Genomic DNA, 24,982 nt, shown 5'->3' on the forward strand with positions numbered 1-24,982 from the left:
CAATTGACAACACCAGAAAGTACACTATGTACCTGGAAACAGTATGCGATAGAGCTGATGCATTAGTCGGAGTGCTGACAGGATTCCTTGTCAACGTAAATGGCCCCACTAACCTCGTTAGAAAATTGTACTACAATGTCTGGGAATCGGTGGTACCATAAACCTCTCCTATATGGGCTGAGGTTCTAAAAATGACTAAAAATAAAAAAATATTAAAACAAGCACAAAGATTGACCTTAATATGGACATCAATAGCTTATACTGGCAACATGTCAATATACATTAAAGCACAGCTGTAAGGAAAGATGTATGAGGTGAAAAAAGGCACACAATAAAGACGGTAGGAAGCATAACCAGTAGGGTGCAAATGTTACTCAAGTAGGAGATAGAATAATTGGAAGAAACAGCAATAGTGGATTGGAGGACGGAATGGACCCTATATAAGAAAGATAATTAGACAAGAAAATTGATAGACGGTGCAGTCATCTTTATAAAGAATAAAAAACTTATTAATCATTGTACAATGCAAATACTTACCTCCCAACGTGCAGCCCTTGAAAAGGGCTTAAGCGCCAAGAATATAATTATCTTAGTTACAGCAGACATTGATATATGGAATCACTTCCATGTATTTTGTGGTTCCATAATAAAGGCTAGGCAACCAAATGAAACAGAATATGAACTTTCTATAAGGCTTACATACAGGGTATAGTCCATAAAAATTATTTTAAGCAACAATTAAAGAAATTAATTATCTGTTATCTACTTTTATCTATTCTGTTTTATCCACCTATTTAATTAACTACTGTAATTATTTATTTAGTTTTATATATCAGTTATTAATTAATTTATTTATTTATAATTTGAATTATATGTACAATACATTATATGATTAGCTATTTGTGGATAAACACAGTGAGCTGACACATATACTCAACTAAATAACATATAAGAAAAATAACATAATTTAATAAATAATTAGTTATATACACAATTTAAAATACTATTTTGCTATGTTATTTATTTATCTAGTATTTGTATATACATTTATAATTACTTAATGGATGGAAAAGTAATACAGATTGATATATTCCATAACCCACACACAATGGAATGGTAGTAAACTAAACACTGTTTATCGACATTGCACTCACAAGCAATCAGCGATGACTACTTAGAAATCAAGTAATCACTTAATTGATGTATGAAAGTTTAATTGTAAATATTATATCGAGTTAAAAACTAGATATGGAACTAGCACGTGGTATTATAGAAAGCCGCTAGTTATATTGAGAGCATTGAATATGGCGTAATACCAATATGACTAGTTTTTAATCAATCATTGTAATATTGTTACCAGTAACTATTTATTTATTAATTATTAATTCGTGGTGCTTTACCTACCAGTTAACATCTAAACAAATGCCACTAGCTTAGATATATATTTACACCACTAGAAATTATTTAATTAGCAATTACTCTTTTCCGGATTGTTTTCATATATAGGTACTTTTACATTAGAACAAACGTCATAATTTAGACATATGTTACATGTTACCAGCAACTTAGATACTTTAATTACATTTTATTAGTTATTTTATTCATTTTAATATTTAATCTTTTTAATATTTAATAATAACGAATTCTAAATATACTCATTTTAATGATATAAATTAGTAAGTTAAACTAGAAAACGTTGAATTATTATCTTAGCTATCGAACAATGTGCCGCAAGTTTAGACGTATATGACACGTTAATACAAAATACTACTCGTCACAATTAATATTTATTTCCGCGATTCATCTTTATTAAGTATTTAACACCTGATAAAAATATCGCAATTCTAGACATGTATATGATGCTAGCAATGCAGTCACTTTTACTATAATCAAGTATTAATTGCAGCGAATAACGATATAGACACTTACACTTAAATATACAGGGTGGTTGGTAACTGGTGGTACAATCGGAAAGGGGGTGATACTACGCGAAAAAAGTCGAAAATATAGAAAAAAAAATTAAAAAAAATTTTTTTTTTATTTTTCCATCGAGACAACGATCTATAGTGAGATCCGTTATAACGAGACGCAATAAAGTGCACGCGTACTGAGCGAAAATTCAAAGTCTATTTTTTCGAAAACGAAAGCCTCAAACGCGTAGAATCGCCCTCATTCCGCTTGTACCACCAGTTACCAACCACACTGTATATACAAGGATAATTAGAATTACTATAAATTGAATTCTCAAGTTAATAAAGCTGTTAATTGATGTAGGTTTGGAGTTGATAATTAATCGATTTATACAGATTCGATTTTTCTTTCTATATTTCTCCGCCTCGTACAACACATCCTAATACACAGGATAAACTTAGTCAATTAACACGTGGTCGACTTCTAAGATAAAAGAGCGTCGTTAGAAGTCGTACCAACTTAGCTTGTAGTAACTAGCGATCATACCAACCTAACTTTTCTCAACCCCATTGATTGTAGTTTCTACAAGCCCCATAGCTTTGGTGAAATACTGAGACTTAACTCTATTTAAGCCTTTGGTAAGAATGTTAGCGACATTCTCAGGACTAGGTATATATGTATAATCTAATATTCCCTTCGACACGTAGTTCTTAACATAAAAATAACGTACTTGGACATGCTTAGAACTTTCAGCAACTACTTCATCCTTTGACCATGAAATAGCCCCGATATTATCACAAAAATCTTGCAAGTGCGAGGGCAATGTGACAAGTGACCCAACTCCCTTAACAATAAGGAAATCCACACAATTTCCCTTGCTGTTTCCTGCATCGCCACGAACTCCGTTTCGCACGTCGTATGAGCTATAATTGGTTGTTTCTTAGACAACCAAGATATTGCACCACCTGCGAGTATGAAGACATACCCGCTCCTAGATTTCCTATCTATCGTACAGCCCGCAAAATCTGAATCACAAAACACCTTCAAAGATTGTCCTGTCTTTTGTTACACTAGTTTCAAGTCCTTGGTTTTTGGAAGGTACTTAAAAATCCGCCTCACTGCTTTCGAATCGGATACAGTGGGATTTGCGCATCTTTGGCTTAATTTCCCTATTGCACACGCGACATCAGGACGACTCACAGTTGCGACATACATTATATACCCCACAGCTTGTTCGTAAAACCTATTATCGAAGGGGTGTTGACACTCCAACCTCATGAGCAATGTCAAACAGATCCAGCATTTGACCTATCTGTACGCATTAATCAAGTACGACAGTGGTACTGTTTGGCTTACTCAGGTGGATGGATAAAAATTGAGTATTTGTATCTAGCATCCTAACGTCTAATTTGTCCTTAATTCTAGTTTTGAACACTTCAATCCAATCCTTGGTCCCAAACACAAGAATGTCATCCACATACACAGCTACAATCAGATCTTTGGACTCATTCACATACACACACGGATCACTCATACATGGGTTCAGACTCATACCTTTCAAGATGCTATTTATGTACCTAAACCACATTCTCTCAGCTTGCTTCAGTCCATGCAGGCTCTTTTTGAGTTTGCACACAAATTGAGTCCTGTCTTTTCCTGGAACTCTAAAAAATTTTGGTTGCTCCATATATATATCCTAACCTGAAATTACTGCTGAGATATGCACACTCCACATCGATCCGTTCGTAAACCCACTCATTCTCCGCACACAGAGCAAGCAAAATTCTTAGTTCTGCGTTTTACTATTCGACTGAAAGTTTCTGAGTAATCTACTCCAGGTCTCTGCCAAAATCCCCGAGCTACAAGCCTAGCCTTAGATCTATCAGGGTCTCTCTTTATGACAAGCAGCTTCTTACAGTCTATAACATTTCTGTTCAAAGGTCTTTGCACAATGTCCCACACATCTTTACTTCTTAGATTGTCTAACTCCTTCATTATTGCATCAGTCCACTTTTGAGCATGTGGCCCCCTCAGGGCTTCATACACATTCACAGGTACACACATGCTTTGAGTTTTGCGGTCGCAGTATGAGCGCAACTATCACATGCCTTTGGTTTATGTAATCTTGCCGACCTCCTGGGCACAGTCGGTACACTCACAGCCTCCCCCGGATTATTCTCACTTGTTAAATTGTCCATGAAGTAGTCAGTCTCGCCTTCATCGTTTTCGCCATCACTTTGTGTTTCGACGTCAATCTGGTCAACTCCCCTTCCAAGTTCAAATTCTTCCACGTCCCATATCCATTCTGAGGACCTCCTTTTTATATTGTCTCCATCTTAACACTCTTGTAGGGAAACGTATTCTCCTCGAACCTGACATGACAAGATATTATTACTTTCTTGATCTTTGACAGGTAGATCCTATAGCCTTTGACCTGTCTGTCGTAACCTACAAATATCCCCTCATCTGCCCTGCTATCGAATTTTCCCCCACGTGGACTTCTCAGGTACCAGACTCTGCATCCAAATACTCTCAGTCTGTTGATCTCCTCTTGGATGTCACATTCCTCACCTTTCCATAATTCCAGTGGGATCTTGTCTTCGATAGCAGCGGATGGGCATAGGTTTCTTATGTGATATGCCGTGTTCACAGATAGTCAGGGAGCCCTGATTGGATGAGTAAACATCTAGACATCTCGACCAGGGTTCTATTTGCTCGTTCGGAAACCGCACTTTGCTCAGAGTTCCTAAGGACTGTCTTCCTGTCCTAAGATGCCTTTCTCTTTTAGGTAATTTTCAAAATTTTATCCTGTGTACTCACCTCCGTTATCAGTTTGGAGGGCACTTATTTTGGACTGGTGTAAAGCCTCCACTTCCATCTGGTATTCTTTGAAACACTTAAGTACTTCGCTCTTCCTACTGATGATCCTAACGTACATGAAACGAGAGAAATCGTCAATGAAAGTCACAAAATAATTACCCACGCCTAGCGACTTGCATTGAGTTCTGCCACTAACGTCGCTGTGAACAATCTCTAAAGGGCGCTGACACATGTGGTGAGCTGTCCTCGGAAATGGTACTTTGGTCATTTTTCCTTTCACGCAGACTCCACATAGCTCCTCATGTTTCCTCGAGTCCTCCTTCACGCTACTTACAGGGATTTTCCTCATCGCATTTCCATGCAGGTGACCTAATCTCTCATGCCATGATACGATACTTTTGTATACCTTCGCTTTAATGACCTCAATGTCTTCGTCATCTTTCCCAGGCCTCTCCTGATCGTTCTCCACGAAAACGTTTGCTACATGCGTTTCAGATGGTATTGTCTCTACCACATTGTCTCCTACCCTTGAATTGAATATAACGTCCTCATCATCATGTGTTCTGATGGCCTCGTCCCTTGTACACACTGTCGCAACACCCTTCATTGCCAATTGTCTGATTGAGATTAGATTCACATCTAATTCAGGCACCCACAGAGCGTCCGACAAGGATAGGGTCCGCCCGCTACAGGCCTTAGTCATCCTCACGACGATCGTTCCTTTTCCCTTGACCTCCAGGTGCCCCTTAACAATCCTGATCTGTCCAGTTGCAGGCACGAAGTTCACGAACCGATGCCTGTCCGGAATCATGTGATTTGAGGCCCCCGAGTCATGGTAGCTGATCCTGCCCCTTTCCATGTGGTTGATAGACGATAAAGCTAACGTAGAGATAAGTCCCTTGGACCTCGATTTGTCTTCTGATTCTCCCTCCCTTTTGTTGTCTTCTTCTTGTTTCCTTTTCTCTCTTTGGTTTTGCTCCTCCTTATCTCCATTTCCCTCTTGGCAGTGGTACGACATGTGACCTCGTTTTCCACATTTATAGCACTTCTGGTCTTTTGGGTCTCTGTGATTTGGCCTCGCGCCATCTTTGCTTTGTTGAGGCTTGGGCTTTCATTGTTACCAGGCCGCCATTGCGCTGTTCTTCTCGGCCGAGTCCGCGGCCACACCGATCCTTCTTTCTTCTAATAGAACATCGGACTTCACGACCCTCGCGGTTAGATCCTTATCGATCCTTGTTGTCCTATGATATGTTGCGTAATTTGGAAAAGGAAACATGCCATCATATGTTCCTCAATTTTTATTCCTACGCTGGACAACTTGTCGCATAGGTCGTGGGTCCTCCAATAGTATGTGGAGATATCCATGCTGGGGGTCTTCACCCATAGTTCTCAGTTCCCGCATGCATAAAACGATGTCCATCGACGTAGATCTCCCATGGACGTCTTCTAGTGCTGTCTAGCATTCCCTCGCTGTTTTCAAGATCCTAATATCCCCGAGATACTCGGGGCGAACATGCCGGAAAGTGTACGCACGTGCCTTGTTATCCATTCTCATGCATTCTGGTCTCAACCTTTCTGCTGCCGTAAATCGTGACTCTACTGCATCCCAGCAGCCCAGGAAAACTAACGAGGCTTCCGGCATTGTCTTCCAATATTCATAATTCCTCTTTCTCAGGATCGGCTTCATATCTATGTCCACATCACCTACTCTCACCTGGTCGACCATGGTCTCTTCTCGGATAATCTCAGAAAACACAAAACTCAAAAAATAATACTCCTTATTATCGCGGTTTACTGCACTGGGCCCATAACCTGTTAATTGATGTAGGTTTGAGTTTGATAATTAATCGATTCACACAGATTCGATTATATATATATATATATCCACCTCGCACAACACGTCTTAACTCACAGGATACACTTGGTCAGTTAACACGTGGTCGACTTTTAAGACAGAAGAGTGTCGTAAGAAGTCGTACCAACTTAGCTTGTAGTATCTAGCGACCATATCAACCTAACTTTTCTCAACAAAACCAACAAACAACAGAATGAACAATACATTATATGAATAGCTATTTGTGGATGGACACAGTGAGTTAACAAATATACTCAACTAAATAACATATAATAATTTATTTTTAATAAATTAATATATATTGTTATGCCGCGTGAAATGGTCTGTGCGACGTCCTTCATTGTCTGTCCGTCAAGGCCCAAGCACCTTTAGACAGACCCTCAATAAACCTCAGGCTCCACCATAAACCTTAACTTTTTACTTAATTGTTAACATGTGTTTTCAAGTTAATGTGCTCATCCGGAAGTTGACTAGCTCTTAGTTGACCGGTACTTAGAAAAGTCCCTGTTACCCTCACTTTTCCTGACGAAAAGTGTAAACAACGATTCCGCGTTCTTCGTTCAAATGGTACACCCCCACCGAACTTTATTACGTAACAACATAAGAGTGACCAGTCAGTATATGATATATCGTATCTGTATCGAGTCTACATCTCTAGACTTCTTTTACGACATCAGGATGGTCAACTCAACTTCTTCTACTTGCGCTTTAGACTTGTTCCACAGTAACATTCAAGTAACAGTTAAAACTTATCGGTCTACATTAACTCGGGTAAAAGGACAGTACGAGGAACAGGAAGAATCTACAAGTCGAAAACAGTCAATCAACATAAGATATCATCATCGTCGTCAACACGAAAGGAGTCTCAGGTCATAGTCGTTCATAGTTGTCATTTCAAATCCTCAATCTTGTATTACACTGAAGTTGTTGGAGCATTCAAATATATAATAACCTGATAATAGCAGCGTTATATTCAACTCAACCACCCTTATTATTCCACAAGAAATACGTCGATTAGTCAAATCGTAACGGAATTTACGACTCCCACTGGCGCGCTTCTTCGAGATCGCGTCTCTCCGCGAACATCCGAAAGTTCATATATATCATTAATTATTAATAAATAAATAGTTATACACAGAATTTAAAAATAATAAATAGAATATAACCAAAATAAAAGAATAATAATAGTATATAATGCAATACAGTAATAATTATAACATAGAAGATAAATTATAATAAAATATATAATTATTGAAATAATCCTTATATATTACATAACACACAATTAGTTATATCCTCAATTTAATTATAATAAATAGAATACAATCTAATAATAGAATAATAATAGTATAATAACACAATACAGTATTAATTACAACACAAAAATAAAAGAAATATAATAAAAGTCGTATAACAATAATAAGTTATTGAAATAATTTTATTTTTGGACAATTGCAAAGATTATATAATAAATAATCGGTTGTATCCTCAATTTAAATATAATAATACAATCTCATAGAATAATATAAAATAATAATACAATACAGTATTAATTATAGCATAAAATTGAAAATATAATAAAATAATATAAAAAAATAAGTTAATGAACAATTTTTATTTTTTGTCAAATATATAAACATTATATTACTAACAATTAGTTATATCCTCATTTAAATATAATAAATACAACATAATCTATAATAATATAATAGAAATAATATAATAATACAATACAGTGTTAATTGTAGCATAAAAACCAAGATGTAACAAAACAATTTATATAAACTTTAACTTAAGGAAGAATGTAATACAACCGTAAGAAATAATTTAATGTTATTAAACAACAAAATCAGCTATTGAAATATAATTTCGAAAGTGATGGTAAAAATACCAAAATTAAATAACGTGGTGCATATAGTTAGGGCAAGCTCGATGTATTGCTTATGGCTGTTCCGGGGTTGTTTCACACACCGGATAAAATTAGGAAGGGGAGGGGTTTTTAGTGGGTAGAGACGCTACCGTCTTGCCGAGCTCCAAATAACGCAGTGGTACTGACCACTGGGTATGTGAAATTTGCATTTCCCCTTCTTCGCGCAAAAAGGAAAAGAAAGAAAGAAAGATTGAGGAACAGAGGCAGATGCAGTTTCCGTAGGCGTAGTATCATTCCGCGGGAAACACCAATGGATCTAATGTTCCTCCATAGACCGGTAGCTGCCAATCGGTGTCAGGGCACCAGTCGGCATGCCAATCCGATATGGAGAACTTTGGTGAAGTTGTTGGGCTCGTTCCAGCTAAGATCACTCATTGCATTCACATCGTGGTTCCTTGTTGCTCTGTGCCGGCTTTGACAGAGGCGGACTGCGAAATAATGAGTGGGATACGATTACAGTCGACGGACTGAAAAAATTTATTAAAAATTATGGAAATGGACAAAAAAAACAGAAAATTTTTTCCGATGCAGGGGAGGGATACTCCAATACCAGTGTAATCTTGGATTATTAAGTGAGCCGCGATATGTCGGTATCGTTTAACCGCGGCCTTTTAAGGATGGGAAATTTTTTTTAAGGATAGGAAACTTTTGTTAGTCCCACACGCTAGAAAAGGGAGGCCACTTTTTAGTGCTCTTACAAGTGTTAAATTCTGTCAATTTTTACCTTCAGTTGGGAGAAATAGGCCAGGTGTGAGAAAAAGGAACGCCAGATTAAAAACAATGAAAAGTATATTGATAGGTACAATGAGCGAAGTAAACATCTACGGTATGCTTAAAACTAAAATTGCAATACAATAATAGCAATGTGAGAAGCATGTACGAAAGATTGAAAAGATATTAAGTAAAAATGAGGATACAATAAAGCTGGAATATGTTATTAAATATAGGTTTGGAATTGATATTTAATAGATCCACACAGATTGAATTTTACTTTCTATATTTCAGTCTTTTGTCTACGCGCTGTCGATGGCTTCAGTGCTTGAGAAAACTAAAAAGACCAGATGTAGAGTTTTCTTATAAGTGGTGACCACTTGAATATATACAAAGCACGCGCATGCTCCATCCAAGTTCCCTGACATAGAAAATACCATCAAGATCCTTTAGAACGCATTTATATAGACTATGCAGGTTTTTCACAGCGAACATGCTCTTGATCTAAATTAACGCCTACAGCAGGCGGGGTCGAGATCAAAACCACTAGTTCCACACTGAGCACAATGACATTTTCGATTCTGGATAAGTTGTCCTCCGCATATAGTACTTCGATGACAGTGGTCTCAGGAAATGGGCCTCAGTTCATTTCCGTCGAAATCAGCACAATTCCGTAAATGAGAAGCGTGAGGTATCACAAATTAATCACCCGGTATCATCTGGCAACAAATGGACAGTCTGAGAGATACGTCCAAACGGTCAAGGACTCTGCAAGAAATTAGAGTTTCTGAGATAATATAGAGAAGGTGCTCACTAGACCGAACTTTCTCCAATGCAGCTTTTCTTAAAACGAAAATTGTGTATACGTTTTGATCTATTGCGACCTCAAAGTACACAAACGAGGATCGCCGAGAGGCGACAGGACTGATTCGATCTCACATTCTGCAAATCCTAGTCGACACAACAGGTTTACTTTCCTTCCGGTAACGAGCGCACAGACACGTGGATCCTAGATACATTCGTTACACGACTCGAAGGTTTACACTACAAGATCGTCTATTTTGGCAAAGTCTACAAACATCACATTGAATAGATAAAAGCAACTGGGCGCAACCAAATCCTAGATTATTCCGCCGACCTTATTCTACCAATTTCGCCCGACAGAAGCCCAGAGTCGTCAAGAAGACTTCGTTTTAATGACTATGATTTCACATCTGTGACCGTTCGACGTTGCCTCATGGATATCCCAGCAGCAAGTTCGCAAGAGATAAACAGCACCGACTACCATGATGAGTCAATCTCGACAACCCACGATCATCTCGTTGACAAAAACCAGTCCGATCATATCCACTCCAGCCTGATCGAGCGACAGATTCCCAAAGGAGAGACTAATGTTATAAGAAGCTATCTAAATATCTGTCAATATAGATGCCGCCATGAGAATTGCACGAAAGGGAGGATACAAAGAGGCTAATAAGATATACGAGCTAGTTTAGAGAGATACTAGCGTCCGGCCCTGTGCAGAAGATGTAACTGGGATGAGGTTAGGGTCCAAGTGCACGCAAGTACTTTCTTGGCATGAGAGTCTACGGCGCACATGGGCCCATGATATTCCGACTGCTATTGAGAGCGCAAGAGACCCCCTACAGACTTCCACGTCTGTCGGAAATTGAGAGGTCTCCAGGCAATAAACTGCGCGAAATAATGCAATCTCACAAATAGCGGCATACATAGCGCATATCCTGACGTAACGTTCACAATCTGTCATATTATGTTTGAAATACTAACACTTTAACGTTCTCGTTACGATATACAATCGCTGCCACGAAACTGATCGATCCTATATTTCGTTTAGGATAATAGAGGTGACTGAATTAATTGAATTAATTGGCTGAGGTAACGGGTTAGGCTGAGGTAAACGTATTGAGAGCAAAAGTGGACTTTTGTAATCTACATTTGTTTGCATTTCCATTGTCCACGTTACTTAAATAAACCGAAACTTTTGGAATACTCTAACAATCGAATTACATTAGCCGAAAAATGCGTTACGCCTGAAATTGTCAACAGTAACTTCATTATCACGATATAGCGTAACATAGCATGCAAACAATCATTAAGGAATATTGAATTATCAATGAAAAAGATCTATGAAAGTAGCATTCAATGCAAAAATATTCTCCAACCAACCAAAACATGGTCCTTTCAGAGAGCCATCAATTATATTTGGCCATACTATCGCAAGTGGCAAATCTTTGCTCTTGCTGACTACAACCTGATCTGCTAAATTCTTGCTGAATGTGTATGTCTTTAGATAAGTTTTAAAATCCTTTTTTCATTAAGTTGCTTGACGTTTTGTCGAATTTGTCATGAATATCGATCACCTTGGAAGGTCTCAAACTCGTGCTGCAAAATCAATAATGAGTGAACATATTCTTCACGCTATAATTACAAATATAATATTCGTAAACCATGGAACAACGTTTCCGTATAATTTATGCTTCCGCATAAACTTTCTCTCCAATTTCATATTGTTCCGCATTACTATAAGCTGTACTAACGTGGACAAAGCTAATTCGATGCTTTATTTCGTTCCAAAGTTCGATGACACGAGCAGTAAAGGTACGAATTGTCGTATTCACGTTAACAGCCATGTATAATGGCTCGTCGAATTTGACGGTGGCCGCGACGTGAAACACTATGTTTACTTCCTCTAACGACAGATTTCTATCTGCTAGCGAAAGACTTAAATAAAGACAAGAAAATACCAGCTGAATCACAGAGAAGGAAGTTAATCAATTTGGCCCCTGACAGGCTTAATTATTGAAAGAAACAAGAATAATATTTACGAACGGGATCATCTGTGAGCTTCTTAAATCGTTGTTCTATCGTCTCGTTAGTTTTGGGGCGAATTGGTATAAAGATGGCAGCGATGCACGGACACACGCGCATCAGTTTTTCCAGAAGACCTATTCCCACGAAACCCGTTGCTCCAGTCGCAATAATCTCACTACTGGCATAGAATTTCTCGAGAGTATTCGTTTTATTCAACCCTTTGTTCATCCTATTTTTATTCGTTTCTTTATTGATTTTTCATGTTCCATGTTTCAGGATCTTAACACTTTCAATCCGAATATTCGCCACTGAATTATCAAATAATAAGTGGAAAAGTTTTTAAAATAATGTACAAAGTTTGTTATAAACATTGTTTATATGTGCTCTTATTTATTAATTATTTATGGAAACAAAAGGAGGTATATTTCCGCTATGTAGTTATAGATTTTAATGAGTAAATGGGTACAATCTATAATTGATAATTTTTCTTGGAAAACTTCGCGCTGTTGTAAAAAACAAAGCGCAATTTTTTTGTTCTGCATCTTCATCTTACTTTTGGCTTTAGGAATGCAACATTTTTATACTATCATTTTTATATATATTATATTGCATTATATTCTACAGTATTTAATTTCATAATTTGTTTTTTGCGTGATCTTTGCAATACCAAACTTTTTGTTACTGAAGTTATTGTATTTAGAGACTTGATATGTTAAATATTGTACATACATATATATATGTCGGAGACGAGAGAACACCGAAGCCTCTGGAATTTTGGATAATCCCGCAGCATTGTAATCTAGAGTCTACGACAGCTGTGATTAAACGATTGTAGTTGTTCAATTCGATTGTAATTGTTCGAGATTAGTGATAGTGAGCTTTGGCTCGAGGCGACAGCCCGTCGCCTAACGTAGCTGCGGTCAAGGGATGAACGCTTTGTCGAACGAAGATACGGAGTAATTCTATATCTCTCCTTAAAAGAAATATTTGTAGCGGCACGCGACAGTAAACAACGGTTTCTGTCCTGTGGCTCGCCACACGTAGATCCTATGCCAGATGTATGATTGCCAGATGTCGATGCGTCTTCGCAGTACATGTTCAGTTAGCCTGAGGGCCCGTTATAAATCTTAAGTCCTTCAAACAAACAGTCTTTGTCCCAACTACGAGAAGATAGCGGAGACCTATTTTGCCAACGAACGTCTCCCACTAGCAATTTTCTCTCGAGGGCAACTAGCATCTTTTTCTAATCACCGATATGGAGATTGACCAATTAGCAGCGACGCCAATTTCCCTTACTTTCCGAACGAAGGATTTTCTCGACGAATCCGATGATCTCACGTCCTTAGACACACCCCGTGATAGTTTTCCTCTGTGGCATCATCGGAACGGGAAAGGCATTCTTTCTGGCGACCTCATCGACTAAAGAGTAACGTCTTTACAATCAGCAACTATTCAGACTTAGATTTCGTGAGAACGTTCATCTATCATCCCGTTGACCGCGAATTCGTTATCGAACCTGGGATCATTGTCACTAGTGCCGCAAGTGCTTAATCGCCGTGTTTGATCGTCAAACCTGTGTTACCCATACTTGTGTTAATAAACCGTGCTGTTACTATACCGCAACAATGGCTATGTTTCAGAATCATCGAACGCTCCCAACCCCATCATTGACGCTTCTCCGACATATAGTATACAAGCGAAGGAAATGATTATAATTAATTAATTACTAACAACAATTTTGTAAAACTATTGAACATAAAATTTGTTTGACCCTTAAATGTCTATGAAACGATGTTTATGTCCGTATTCGAAGATATATTTTGACCCAGCATCTATATCAACGAGTATATCTACAAATAAAGTGATGATTAAATAAAGGAAATGTATTTTATCACGATGTAGGATATTTTACTTGAATTTAGTAGTATGAAGCGTTTATTTTGAAAGAGGTGTAAATTCATTTTGGTAAAAAAATGAGATATCACATAATTTGTAATTAATTTAGTCTAAACTCTTTATTTATAACTAGCTAATATTTAATATCTTAAAAAATGCCAATGCTTTGTTCAATTTAAAATTGGCCAATAAAAGAAATTGTTTAACGACTGATTATGAAAGTGGTGCAAGTCCAATTTCCATAAACATGGGTGGCGGGGCATTACGAAAAAAGGATTTCTTATACAAACCACAGAATTATTATGATATTATAAAACAATGTAAACAAAGCAACAAATTTATTTTACACGAAATGAAACGAGAGAATTTCGTTTCAACAAAAAATCTACAAAAATCTACAAAATGCAACTCGAAAACGGGTAAGAAAAAATACTAACGGGGAAAAGGTAAAGTGACAGAAAATATGTTGGATGAGGTTCGGCAAAAGTGTACCGTATACTATTTTATATAAAACATCGATAGAGAATACAGAATTTGAAAGAATCGCTCTGACGTCTTTGTATAACGATGCCAGACCTATTACACATGAAAAATATAAGGATATGGATCAGTTATTACCTTGTATACCTCCTGTGCATTGTAAATTCAATTCACATTAAAAACCAGGCCACTGTGACACTAGAGGCCAGATGTGTGCCGGCCCTTACCCTCAATAATCTCAAGGATCCACCATAAACTTAAACTTAAATTAGTTTATTCCTATAAATTTTATCGGTTTATGGATGGTCCTTAAACAGTCCTTAGGTTTATTGTACGTTCCTACAAATTACGGAGAAAGCGGATGGGTGTCTAACGGAAAAGTCGGTTTTTCCCATGCACAAGGTCGCCCCTGCACGTCGAAAGGAGGCTTCCTCCTGCGATCTTCACTTATTAATATTGGCTATAACCAATGGGCATCGCGGATAGTTACCCTTACTGTTCTAACGGAAAGTGTGAACAACGAATCCACGTCCTTAGATCAAAAGACACACCCACTCCGAGCTTTCCTCCGTAATCACATAAGAACGAACTTCACTTATTCTTCATCGTTAGAATAGTCAACATGTCATCACTGGGTTTCTATCCTTAAATAACTATCTTCTTTACAAAGTTGTTGGAAATATAAATTTTATAACCCTGTGAATCGCAGTGTTATACCACCTCAACCACCCTTATTATTTCAACGGAAATGAGGGGATCGATCAACTCGCGGTGTCGATTATTATAATCGTAACGGAAATTTACGACTCCCCTTGACGTGTTTCCTCGCAATTGCGTCTCCCCGCGATTGGTCGAAAATACACTAACACTATTTTCGTCGTGCATGTTCCTTCGCGCATGCGCCGTCGATCTCCGACAAACACGCATGACTATTCTTTTTTCCTGTACGGAATTGAAAAATTTTTTGATTTGTGCTATGAACGTTTCTTATGGAAAAATGTTCACAGAATTGCGTCTGATGGTCAGAATTCGTGTCAGACCTCTGCTTTTTGAGAAAAATGGAAAAGAGTACTCCGAAATTAGGACCAAAGCTGGTCCCGTCAGCTTTACTTGACAGTTACAGATATATGCAAATTGATATTGCCAAACTATTGGATATCAATGTGTTATTTTAAGTCCGCGGAATTCTTTAAACCCGTCAGGAATCGTGTAGCTTTTGTAATTTTGCTATAAATTGAGGACAAAGTTGAAAAATTGCGATCGTGTTGAACAGTGTAATCTGGTGCTGCGCCGGCGCACAAAGCACACCGTACATTCGGGCGACACCTTCCAGAGAAAACCCTGATTATCGGCGCCGGCGTCAACGATGCATGCATTTATTGATAATGGAAGATCTTCATACAGCATGCAGGAAACTTCATTCCGAGGAAATAGAAGAAGTGATCGGAAGGAATAATGATAAGGAAGAAATTTCAGATATTCATCAAATTGATTTTTATCGATGTATCTCTTCCTATGCAGATTACGAAATAGAGAATCTTCCATTCGCAGAATGGACTAAAAATGATAGAAATGAGCAAAGTCACCAAATTTTAAACGATGAAGAAATTATACGGAAAGTTACAGGACATAACACACCTACTGACGAATTAAAAGAGGAAGAAGAAGAAGGGAATGAAGTAGAGGAAGCGGAATTTAGTACTAACAACAGTAATGAACAAACTTCCACCGACATGGATGCATTGGATGCTTAAATACAACTATACAATGGTTTCAAATACAGCGAGAATCGAATACAACTCATTTAGGGATCATTAAATATATAAGGAAACTCGCAAGGCTAAGGATTTTAAATAGAAGCTAATTATTTTCATAGATATTAATTATATTACTTACTACTTTTCTTATTAAAAGTGGTCTTTTCAATACGATTTTTATTGTTATTGAGAATTAAATATTTTGTAAAAGTTGTAACTTAATATTGTACCATGTATATATGTATGTCTTAAACAGCAAAAATTTTGGAAAAATTATGTAAGAACAAAATATATCAATGATCTTCACAGAATACACGTTCATATAACCGAGAGCACGCTCGATCTCAGTTACTTTTTACTTTATTTTACAACAAAATGTAACGATGTAATTCGGTGAGATTCAATTACAAATCTTTTACATACTATCCTTTTAATTATTACATAACTCCTTTTAAATACTATGCAAGTTACTCTGAAACTAATGGTCTTTTGAACCTATATTTATTAAAATCCGTTTACTTGTTTTTATCAGTACTACCAGCGAGGAAATTTTGAAAAGTAGGTTTCTTCTGAAGCGATGGAGAAGACAAAGAGGAAAGGACAAAATCAAAAGATACAGTAAAGGACACAGAAGGAATAAAGCTGTTGGAAATAGTGGAAGAAAACGGATGAGAAATTCTAGACGAGAATATGGAAGGAAATGAAGTAGATTACAATTCCATCAGCGAGAAAGACAGTTCAATAACCGATTACGTAATAATAGGGCCAATGACAAAACACTATATTAAGAGTATCAGAAAGGAACTAGTATAGAATCAGATCACTTACTGATGGGGGTGCAGAGATATAGAAGAACTAGCACGAAAATTCAAAGTGAAGAGCAGTGGAAAGAAAGAAAGGTATGGTCGTCTAAGAGTAGAGTCGTTAGAGTTGATCGAGTTTTCAGTGTTGTAGAGTTGTTAGAGTTGCTAATGAGAGAGAGAGAGAGAGAGAGTGTGTTAGATTCGTTGTGACGAGAGTTGCCAAATGACTGTAAAGTTATTTGAGATAGATACGAGTATCGCATTTAATTTCAGTTAAACAAACATCGTTTTCTGTCCAATTAATAGCTTTATTATAAAATTTATATTTTAATTTCCACGATACTACAGTAGGTTTGGAGAAGTAGTGACAAAAGAAAATAGAAGCAAAGAAAGAGGGAAAGCACTGTTCTGGATTTGTACTTACCCACCGACTGCATTTATCGAGAGAGCATGCCATCAAGAGGATCAAGCAGCTGCAACTCTGGTGTCACGTAGGAGACACAAGAAATCACTAAATTAATTGATCACCGGTGTAACTCGCGTTGTAGTTCGAACGTTTCACAAGTAAGATAGCTCTGCAGGACGTTTGTAGCGGCACATGAGTTAGAGGACAATTCAAATCATGCTGTTGTTTTGCCTCGGAGTATCAAGATCGTTAGGATACACGTAATGTAAGAATAAATAAACTCTGGACAAAACAATGTCGCCGCTACGTGCAACCGTCGAACGAAGACGAATTCGAATTTTCTGACTCTCCCCCGACCAGTATAAATAAACGGACGCAACCGAAAAGAGTTACAGTCAGTTGTCGATCAGTTATCACTCAGTTATCAACGAATTATCAGCGATCTAATTAACGAGTCTAAGTTACGAGGGTCTCAGCGAATATAGCCTGTATATTAATTTATTATTTTTAAATATATTCGACGGTTTCAACAACGAGCAATCTCGCCAATAAACCTCACCAACCAACATCCTTTACACAAGTCCTCTACACACGTTCATGATACAGGGCCATCCATTTACTGTTTTGTAACCCAGTGACACCGGGTTGGTTGCGGCTGAATGAATGTCGAAGGCTAAGGTATGAGTCACAACCACATTTCTCGGCACTTTTTTGCGCCTACGGAAAAGAGCGAACTACTTTTTTCTCGTCTATGAAACGATAGAGATCCTACCGCCAGAGAGGAAATTCCTCTTTGTTAGAGCATTACACAGATTTACCTTACTGAACGCAAATAAGGAATCTTGGACTCTCGCGCCTCCGAGATTATCATTCAGAGAACTGTCATTTTGTTAGCGACCAAGTCCGGTACAACAGACAGAGCCTTTCAATCAGAAGAGGTGAGAATAAGATATGCGAAGAAATGAAGAACAAGCAGTAAAAAAGGATAGAAGAAGAAATAGAAGAAATAAAGAACACAAATAAAGTATGGACGTACGTCAGTACCAACAGCGAAAGAGAATGTTACGATGGAAATAACAGACAGAAACACCTTGCAGGGATGGAGAAAATATTTTATGGTGCTACTAGAGGGAGAAGAACAAAGGAGGCAGAAAGAAAGGAATGCAAGAATGAGAGGGAACTGGCAGTAAGGAGATGCCATAAATGAATAGGAAGTAAGAATCCAAATAAAGAAATTAAAAAAATAAAGGAATGGTGATAGGAATAGATAACATGGAGAATGAGGTATATATGCAGTATATGACATTTAATATGTGATTTACAAGATATTCATAGATACGCATTGCACGCGTCTCAGCACTCCTTTTGTTTAACTACCGTTTCTTCCACCATAAGTACGGAACAGTTGCATTCTTCTGTTTTACGAGACGCTGCGCACGCGCGTCCTCCCCCACACACTCATACTCATATATGTGTGTCACTACTACGCGGCTAATCTAGTGTAGCACACAAAATGACACACATCGCAATAATTTTTACCCTGAATTACGTGATAAACAGAGAAATTAAGGAAAGAGGGGAGAAGCTGTGTGCGTTTTTTACCAACCTTGTAGCGATTTTCGATAAAGAAAAAGATTTAATGTTAAACGCGAGAAAGTCGGAAGTATTAATAATCAAGAAAAAAAGCCAGAAGAAAAGAGGCAAAGGAAATTAGGGTGATGGAGTGAGAATAAAGGTCAAAGTAAAAGATTTATAGTATTTAGAATACATTCTGCAAGAAACAGAAACTCAAAAAAGCATTTGAGTGAGATGGCAGAGAAGGGCGTGATAGCCATGAAACAGACATGGGGAATAGGGGAGAGGAGGTTTAAAAGTAACCTGGAAAGAAGAATGACAGTTTTCGGCAATTGGTGAAAAGCATCACGCAGTAGGTATATAGGAATGGAAGGAATCGGTAGTTTTAGAAAAATTACAAACGAAGAACATGAAGAGGGTCTTAAGGTTAGATTTTAACACGTTCTCGTACATAGTATGGAAGAAAGTAAGGTAGACAAATTAAGAATCGAAGTCAGGTCCTCGTCCTGGGAGATTTTAATGCTCACTCCACGCAATAGGGGAACACAAGGACAGATGCTCCTGGCCCGGTGCTGTCAGACTGGGCTGCGGACCTCGGACTCCTCTTATTTAACAGAGGCTCGACCAGCACATGTGTGGCGTGGAGAGGGTGTTCCATCGTCGATATCACATGTGATACCCCCAATGCCTTAGGCGGGTCTCAGACTGGAGAGTAGCTGAAGGGATTGAGACTCTCTCAGACCATCTATATATATTCGTGGAGGTCGTCCCGGAGACAATGCCCGCGAGAGAGGCCCGCGGTATCAGGGGAATGGAACGCTCCCACCTGCCACCGGATATGGTGCCTCAAGGATAGAGACAACGAGATGCTCCAGGCAGCAGCCATTGCCGCGGCCTGGAACTGGGACGTCCGTACAGAGGAGACAAGCGTGGACGAGGAGGCGGAGAACCTTCACCAAGATATGAAAGCGGCATCTGATGAATCAATGCCGCGCTCCGTGCCTGGGGCTCGACAGAACGGGAATGTGTACTGGTAGACCCCAGAGATCGCAATGAGCTACGGGCGAGGTGCATTCGAGGCCGCAAGCGGTTCCAGAGCGCCCGTCGTCTGCGGCTACATGACGAAGAAGAGATCTCAATCCGCTACGAGACATACAGAGAGTGGCTACATACCTTAAGCGGAAGATCAAGAGCGCTAAAACCCCAGCCTGGATGGACCTCGTCCAGTCAGTCGAATCCGACCCGTGAGAAGGGCCGTACAGGATGATATTGAAGAGGCTGCGTCCAAGGGCCGCACCACTGACGGCAGATATGGATCCGGCATTGCTGGGAGAGGCCATTTGCACACTCTTCCCGCCACAGTAGGACAACCTGGGGCAGGTGCGCACTACCCGGACTTGGGCAGTGGAGTGGAAAGAGGAACTAGGGGTTGCGAAGGACGAAATGCTGGATGCGACGAATAACATGGCCTCTCGCAACGTGGACCCGGGATCGGAAGGAGTCCCGGGGCGGATATGGACGGAGACGATGACGATCATGGCTCCCAGACTACGTCACCTATTTACAAGCTGTCTGAGGGAGGGAGTATATCCTCAGATATGGCGCATGGCGAGGCTGGTCCTGCTTCGGAAGGAGGGACGACCGACAGACTCGCCGTCCGCAGATCGCCCGGTATGTCTACTGGATAAAGCGGGCAAGCTCTTCGAAAGTGGCATTGCCGCCCCTCGGGAGGCGCACAGGTCAAGGCAAGTGCCCGATTGGCACGAAAGCCAGTACGGCTTCCGGCGAGGCCGCTCGACGATGAATGCGGTGAACCAGGGAGAGATGTCACGGGCCATAGTTTCCCAGGGTGGGGTAGCGCTGGCTGTCTCTTTAGACATAGTCAATGCATTCAACACCATACCCTGGGACAGGATATTAGATGCCCTTGAATGTTTCGAGATGCCTCCCTACATCATTCGTGTCATACGGGCCTACCTGAACGACAAATGGGTCGGCTACACCGACAAGCATGGAGAATGGTGCTGGGAACCCCCGTTGAACGCGAGGTTCCACAGGGTTCGGTTTCAGGCCCGATTCTGTGGATCATTGCATATGACACGGTGCTTGGTTGCCCCATGCGCCCAGACTCAGGATTGGTGTGTTACGCAGGCGACACATTGGTCGTGGCCGGAGGACGCGGGTGGCACGAGACGCTGCGTCACGGAGAGCTTGACGCCGCTTGCGTGATAGGAAGGCTGGGCCTGAAGGTGTCCCCAGAAAAATCGGACGCCATACGGTTTTATGACTACCGACGTAGAGGGACTTCTCCGCCCAACCCGTGTCTGGTCATAAGCGGAGAGGAGGTTGAGGTAGGACCGCAGATGAAATACTTAGGCCTCACCATCGACAATCAATGGACGTTCGGGCCGCACTTCAAGCTCCTGGTTCCCAAAGTGACGACGACAGCCAACGCCCTATGTGGACTGCTGCCGAATATCGGTGGGGCAGAAGTCAGAGTGCGCCAATTGTATGAAGGAGTCATCCGCCCTCAGGTCCTGTACGGGGCTCCAGTGTGGGCAGAGGATCTGATGAAAAGTCGACGCAGTCTACTCTTGTTGAGGAAGCTTCATAGAACGACCGCCATCAGGACTCTAAGGCGATACCGGATGATATCATATGCGTCGGCGACTGTCCTGGCGGCGTCTCCTCCGTTCGAGCTCAAGGACCTAGCGCCCCGACAGGTGTAACATCAACTGCAGGGCCTGTACTCTGCCGACCAGTCGGTCCGCGACGTCCGGGGAGAGGCAAGACTCGAGACTTGGGAACGGTGGCGCAGTCAATTCGCCGCCGAGGATGCGGTGCGGCCTCAGCGGGTCGTTGGAATCGTCCTACCGAACTGGGAGGCCTGGAGTGATTGTGGCAGGCTTCCACTGACGTACAGGATGACGCAGGTGCTCACCGGGCACGGGGCGTTCGGGGAGTTCCTGGTAAGAATTCGGTAGGAGGTAACTAGCACTTGCCATCATTGCGGGAAAGGAGAAGACTCGGCACAACACACGCTGGAGGTCTGCCCCGCGTGGGAAGAACCGCGCCGTGTCCCACGACTCGCCATCGGCGAGAGTTTGGCCCCCGTGGCGATCGTAGAAGCAATGCTGAGGGTGAAACAGGAGTACATCGCCGAGAGAGAAAGGGTGAGAGGGCAGCACCCATCGAGAGTGCCGTCACGCCGAAGAGGGTGTTATGCCGGGCGACCCTCTGCCTGGCCCAGATCACACACCGCGGGCCAGACGGACACCAGATGTCCGCTCTTCCGTACGGCGTACCCTCAATAGCCTTAAGTATCTTCCATAAATCTCAGGAATTTCCTAGTAGAGGTCCTTCAAACCAACCAAACGTCTGTTTCCGAAGAATTTTTAAAGACTCTTGTCTACCACGGCTTGACAAGGGAAAGTTAGTTTTTCTCACGTATGCTGCAACTTTCCTCCCACTAACCACTTTCTCTCGAGGGCGGTTAAGACCCTTCGTTTAACCAATTAACAACGAAGCCAATTCCCTCACTCTCCTAACTAAAATCGTCACCAACAAATCCGATGGTCCCGTGCGCTAGACACACCCATCCTTAGCTTTCCTCCGACACAGCATCGTCACTCAACTTCACTTCTTCTACATCGTTGGAAAAGTCAACTACTAAGTCTACCGCTAATGCCCATCGTGCAGTCTAAACATAACGCGAGAGTCGGTCTCGGTATTGTCGAGCCTACATTTCCTCTCCTAAATATCTTATAGTGCTACGTCCACTAATACATTGAATCCAATCACAAGAGCCCTGCTCTAACGTACATATCTATCTTATCTTCGTGCGATAAGTGATTATCTATCTATCTATGCTCATCAGTGTAATCTAAGTGTTGGAAATATATAATTTATAATTCTGTGAATCACAGTGTTATACAAACTCAATCACCCCTATTATCTCACCGGAAATCAGGGGATCGATCAAGTCGTGGTGTCGATTGTTATAATCGTAACGGGAATTTACGACTCCCGTTGACGTCTCTCCTAGCGACAACAAAGACAGAATGCTCAAGAACAGGTTCAAATCCCGGCAATCGTAGGCCGATTTTTTCTCCACGACTCCTAACTGAGAAGAAACCAACTCGGACGAAGACAATATCTTATACACCAGCAGCAGTCTCATCATCTATACATCAGCACCTATCGCCGATCTATCCACATCACGTGTCTGTAACGTGATAATGATTGTGAAACTTTACATCGTTTCAACTTTTCGCACACATGGCAACAGGTAGCGAGATGGAAGCCTGTCCACTGCTCTCTGATAAAGCGATTTATCGGAACCATCCTATCGAATAACTTTCCTATCTTCGAATCTAGCTCGTACAACTCTTTGGCGAACTACTTCCCACCTCGTCTCGGGAAACGCAATAGGCGCACAATGACAGGTTGCACGTGCAGCGGACGTAAGAACCTACTTTAAACGGTCACTGATACTGTGCTAATGTAAGTTCTTGTCCCTCTAGAATAACATTTTGCTAGGTGTAAGTTATTAGTAAATAGTCAGTATAGACAACGAACGGCGCGCACTCCATGAAAACAAGGTTCTTAAACCCCAGCCACTTGTCTTTTTCTTCTGTAGAAAGTGTCACTACGTAATTTTATCGTAGTATCGCCGTCCAACTTTTCTTGTGATAAAACGTACTGAAGGTAACTGAAACATACCTTAACATACCTCGCAACATACTCAGACATACTCTGCTGAAGAAAATATACCGCTTTACCGATCGAAAATTCGTGTCACACATCGGTGAATCCTAATTTTGTATTTCAAATGTTAAGCAAAGTTAAAATCTAATGTAGCTTGTATACGGCGAAACCCGCCATATGACGACTTCACTTAACTCGTAAATTATTTGGTATACGAAACACTGTTTCAAGCAAAAATTGTACGGTTTTCGAGGGAATTTACAGTGCTGTAATCAGTTGTTGTTATTTTGTTTTTTTATCGAGATGTGATTTTTTTTCAGTTTTTAAATGGAATGTTTAACATTTCTTTCCTAATTCAGGTAAAGCATCATATTTTATGTAAAAAAGTATTATACGAAATACGGTCTAAAATACTACAATCTTTTAGAAGATATGCAATGCTGAGAAATAGATAATCCTTATTAGCTTCGTGAAATTGGCAATCAATATCGTATTGGTGGAGTCTGAATGTTATCACCAAATCATTGAACCCTACTCCACTAGAGAATTGTTCACAGATCTATTAAAACATGTACCGTTTGTCATACGTTCACAAATATCCTATCAGCATGATGGTGCTCCGTCGATATGCTCCACGGTCACGGCAAGTGTTATATAAAAGAGAATGATCTAGTGATCGATTATGACGTACGAAGTATTCGAATTCCAAGATGTTAGAAACTCGTACTAGATTTTAGTATGTTTAATTAATGTTTAATTGCGTGTAAAGGTTTCTAAATTTAACGTTAACTAAACGTTAGTCGGCGGGCAAGATTAAATTTAATAACATTACCAAGCTTTCTCGGAATGGTGTGATTTTAAGGGGAAATATCTCGTTACGTACGCGCTACTGTTCGTGTAAGTGGGAGAGCAGAAGAGAGAAACCGTACTTTTTGCCAACAACGCCACGCGTTTGAGCACGCTATGGCACGGAACGATTGCTGTTGTAACGAAAATAGTCTTCTTTGGGATTCCATTATTTAACACTTGTAAAACTTTACACAATTTATATGTTTATAATTACAATTTACAATTTATAAGCAAAGTATTGTTAATGTAGCGGCATATGAGTTAGAGGACAATTCAAATCATGTTGTTGTTTTGCCTCGGAGTATCAAGATCGTTAGGATACACGTAATGTAATAATAAACTCCGGGTAAAACAGTGTCGCCTCAGCAATGTCGATCAGCATTTACGAGTATCTATCGTGCATTCATCAGCGATCTTATTTTGCGATTTATACACTGTACAAGCGTCTCA

The 24,982-nt window shown here is 40.1% G+C and overlaps 1 pseudogene; it reads left to right on the plus strand.

The window, feature by feature from the left end:
- Window positions 1-19,842: 19,842 nt before the first annotated feature.
- LOC117240738 lies at window positions 19,843-20,907 on the plus strand (annotated as a pseudogene).
- The last annotated feature ends 4,075 nt before the right edge of the window (window positions 20,908-24,982 follow it).

Source organism: Bombus vosnesenskii, unplaced genomic scaffold (genome assembly GCF_011952255.1).
Source record: "Bombus vosnesenskii isolate JDL3184/JDL3185 unplaced genomic scaffold, Bvos_JDL3184-5_v1.1 scf7180000014854, whole genome shotgun sequence".
Taxonomy (NCBI): Eukaryota; Metazoa; Arthropoda; class Insecta; order Hymenoptera; family Apidae; genus Bombus; species Bombus vosnesenskii.